The sequence below is a fragment of the Salmo salar genome, chromosome ssa15 (assembly GCF_905237065.1).
Source record: "Salmo salar chromosome ssa15, Ssal_v3.1, whole genome shotgun sequence".
Classification (NCBI taxonomy): Eukaryota; Metazoa; Chordata; class Actinopteri; order Salmoniformes; family Salmonidae; genus Salmo; species Salmo salar.
The window spans coordinates 107,736,645-107,740,900 of record NC_059456.1 but is presented as its reverse complement, the minus strand read 5'-3'; the positions used below and the strand labels follow the sequence as shown (position 1 = coordinate 107,740,900).

The 4,256-nt window shown below is 41.0% G+C and overlaps 1 protein-coding gene and 1 long non-coding RNA gene across 2 annotated transcripts in view; both read left to right on the top strand.

Moving 5' to 3' along the window:
• LOC106592002 (rho-related GTP-binding protein RhoA-A) overlaps positions 1-1,032 on the top strand; it is an 11,919-nt gene extending 10,887 nt beyond the window's left edge. The window contains exon 5 of the mRNA XM_045696561.1: positions 1-1,032. This exon is cut by the window's left edge and continues 275 nt beyond it. The gene's annotated coding sequence lies outside the window, so the exon portion shown is untranslated.
• Positions 1,033-1,392: 360 nt separating this feature from the next.
• Positions 1,393-3,882, top strand: LOC123727383 (uncharacterized). The gene is made up of 2 exons (XR_006759380.1): positions 1,393-2,114; positions 2,163-3,882. It is a non-coding gene; the product is annotated as an uncharacterized lncRNA (long non-coding RNA).
• Positions 3,883-4,256: the final 374 nt, after the last annotated feature.

The window sequence follows — 4,256 nt, the reverse complement described above, 5'->3', positions numbered from 1 at the left end:
CAATGACTCGACGTCTGACAGGGTTCCCCAACTGGTGCCGTGATTTTATTTACCCCCAAAAAATAAACACACGATTACATTATTTTATTGTTGGACATAAAGACTGTAAAAACACCTGCAAATCACTTCCAAGTGATTTTGATTTTGGAAATCTGTACCAAAAAAGTATTCTCGCTCATAGAGAAAAAATGTGATTGTATGCAAATCTAAGCCAGGTTTGAAATTATTGTTTTAGTCAGTATATATATATATATATTTATTTGTTTGGGCTTCTTGCAGGTCAATTTGCAGTCTACAAATGATTTGTAATATGTTCATTACCATTCGCTCAAGAAAATAATCTTTCTGTGGCTGAATCTAGTTGATGGTCTATGGGATCAGCTGCCGTCAAGCGCAATCAGCTAACTGATACCATAGACTTCCAGTCATTACGCTAACGCTAGTTATCAAAGGCTCAAAAAACTTACTTCAACTTCCTTTAAAACTACACTCAGAGAGACAACAATTGTATCCATGAGTTCATTTGACTCTGGCTAAATAGTTAAAGGGCTTAATTGCCAAAATGGTACACTATCCCTTTTAAAGGGTAGGCTTAAAACTGGTCTCAGATCTGTGCCTGTGAGTAACGTCCCTTACTGGCACCCTATTCCCTATATGGTGCACTATATAGGGAATAGGGTTCCATTTGGGACTGGGGGAGGTGAGGGGATAGAAAGGGTTAAATGCCCTCCATCTGAAACAATTGTATCAGAAAGGAAATCAAACTTTATTCGTCATAACCACAGGATACAGAAGCGTATTTTCTTTATGGAACTACTGTGTGAAAGTAACTTGACCTGGGTCACGTTCATTAGTCACCGAACGGAACAAAACAGAATGAAACGGAGAGGGATCTACCTGAACTTTTACAATAAGAAACACTTTATTTTATTTTTTATTTTCATTTTTTTTTTTTTTAAATCTTCTATCGCAATACATTTTGTTACGGTGTTTATTAATGAATACAACCCTGATGGGCTAGGTGGAAATGTGGCTACGTTGTTACCCTTATCCAATCCTGTCGGAACCACACTAATGCCTAGGGGGTGAAGGGGCCTGGGGAGCTGTGCCACGGGGCCTAGAGGAGGAATTGACAAGGTAGGGTCGACTGTGGCTTCCTCTCCTGGTCAACCCAGCTAGCCGTAATTTAACGTTTCACCTGTCCACTACCTTCAGGTAACTAGACAGGAAGCTGTTAGTTTCACCTGTCCACTGCCTTTATGTCACGATAGACAGGAAGCTGTTAGTTTCACCTGTCCACTGCCTTCAGGTAACTATAGACAGGAAGCTGTTAGTTTCACCTGTCCACTGCCTTCAGTAACTATAGACAGAAGTGTAGTTACCTGTCACTGCCTTTATGTCACGATAGACAGGAAGCTGTTAGTTTCACCTGTCCACTGCCTTCAGGTAACTATAGACAGGAAGCTGTTAGTTTCACCTGTCCACTGCCTTCAGGTAACTATAGACAGGAAGCTGTTAGTTTCACCTGTCCACTGCCTTCAGGTAACTATAGACAGGAAGCTGTTAGTTTCACCTGTCCACTACCTTCAGGTAACTAGACAGGAAGCTGTTAGTTTCACCTGTCCACTGCCTTCAGGTAACTATAGACAGGAAGCTGTTAGTTTCACCTGTCCACTACCTTCAGGTAACTAGACAGGAAGCTGTTAGTTTCACCTGTCCACTGCCTTTATGTCACGATAGACAGGAAGCTGTTAGTTTCACCTGTCCACTGCCTTCAGGTAACTATAGACAGGAAGCTGTTAGTTTCACCTTTTCACTGCCTTCAGGTAACTATAGACAGGAAGCTGTTAGTTACACCTGTCCACTGCCTTCAGGTAACTATAGACAGGAAGCTCTTAGTTTCACCTGTCCACTACCTTCAGGTAACTATAGACAGGAAGCTGTTAGTTTCACCTGTCCACTACCTTCAGGTAACTATAGACAGGAAGCTGTTAGTTTCACCTGTCCACTGCCATCAGGTAACTATAGACAGGAAGCTGTTAGTTTCACCTCTCCACTGCCTTCAGGTAACTATAGACAGGAAGCTGTTAGTTTCACCTGTCCACTGCCTTCAGGTAACTATAGACAGGAAGCTGTTAGTTTCACCTGTCCACTGCCTTCAGGTTACTATAGACAGGAAGTTGTATCACCTGTACTATATAGAGGAAGTTGTATCACCTGTACTGCGTCCCCTCAGCCCTACTTTATTATGAATGATATTTTTATGGGCTTCTGGTCCATGCTCTAACTCAGGCCCTACAGTCTGCAGGTGTGTGTGAGAAAGGTGTGTATGAGCTGTGTGTAATACAGGTGTGTGTGTGAGCTGTGTAAGCAGGTGTGTGTGAGCTGTATGTAAGGCAGGTGTGAAGTAAAGTTATCCGCATGCTTCCCATCCAAAACAGTTTGTGAATATTTTAATATTTTGTACATCGTGTGACGTTTCTGTTAATTTCGGTGAAGGGTTTATTGTTTGCGTTCTTTTCTCCTGTCAAGCTGAAGTTCGGTAGCCGAAGTCTACGCCCCCCTTCGTCAGTGATTGGTCAACAGTAGGGATACTTCAAGGAAGTGTTTGCCATTCAACGACAGACTAATAGTTTTCATGCAAATGTTTTCATTAAGAAATACTGCACCAAACATCTTAGATGTAAAACCATTCGACTAGCTTCTCCTTGACAAAAAAACGTCAATTTATGACAGATTTCTTGAGTTATCTTTTAGATTAATTCTGATTATTTTGAGGAAGTGTATACTGGCTACGGCGTCTCAAGTTGGACAAACAGTACCATCGCTACTTTTTTTTTCTTGTTTTTCAAGCGAAGGTCTTTTAAGGGAGTATGCGAGTACACTCGTTCGGCTCAGCCCAACCGAAGCATGCGGAAGGATTAACACAGGTGTGTGTGTGTGTGAGCTTGTAACACAGGTGTGTGTGTGAGAGCTTGTAACACAGGTGTGTGTTGTGAGCGTGTAAGACAGGTGTGTGTTAGAGCTGTGTGTAAGACAGGTTTGTGTGTGTGTGTGTCCGCGTTTGTCTATATCCAGTTTCTGTGTGTCCAATACATGTACTGTAAGACTGGTTGTGTTGTCAGTACTGTTAGACTGGTTGTGTTGTCAGTACTGTTAGACTGGTTGTGTTGTCAGTACTGTGAGACTGGTTGTGTTGTCAGTACTGTTAGACTGGTTGTGTTGTCAGTACTGTTAGACTGGTTGTGTTGTCAGTACTGTGAGACTGGTTGTGTTGTCAGTACTGTGAGACTGGTTGCGTTGTCAGTACTGTGAGACTGGTTGCTTTGTCAGTACTGTTAGACTGGTTGTGTTGTCAGTACTGTGAGACTGGTTGTGTTGTCAGTACTGTGAGACTGGTTGTGTTGTCAGTACTGTGAGACTGGTTGTGTTGTCAGTACTGTTAGACTGGTTGCTTTGTCAGTACTGTTAGACTGGTTGTGTTGTCAGTACTGTTAGACTGGTTGTGTTGTCAGTACTGTGAGCATGTTGAGACTGTTTTAGGAGATAAAATTACACAGTATAAAGATAATCACCTGCCTCCAACTAAAATATATATTTGAATTTGAAATACTTTAGTCCAGGCCATTTTCTGACTTTGAAGGGACTTGTATTTTCTTGGTCCTGTGCAGTTGTTAATCAAACAAATATATGTGCCCAGTTTTTATTTTGTGTTTTTTTTTTTCAATGTCAATGTTATTTTTGAAGAAATTGTGAATTATTTAAAAAGGTGCCAATATATATATTAGAACATAACTGTAGTTCTCGGATCTCTGTGGTCGTTAGACCCACCAGCTGTTCAGAATTTAATAAAGAGCTAGCTACAAAAGATTTTATACTTTAGCATTTTAATGTTTTAGTCTTTTATTTTGTGTGTGTGTGTGGGGGGGTTGATGGAGAGAGGAGAGGACTTTCGAGAGATTGAAACTTGATCTACAGAGAGATAGCAGTCGAAGTAATCGATAGTCTTACAGTGGGTTTATTTTAAAAGCGATTTGATATTTAGAGATAATTTCCCAGACACAGATTAATCCTAGTCCTGGACTAAAAAAGAAATTTCAATGGAGATTTTCCATTAAACATGATTTTTAGTACTAAACTAAGCCTTAACTTAATCTGTGTCTGGGAAACCTGCCCTTAAAGTTTATTTCCATTTCCTGGTCAGTCCCTGGATGGGAGACCAGATGCTACTGGAAGTGGTGTTGGAGGGCCAGTAG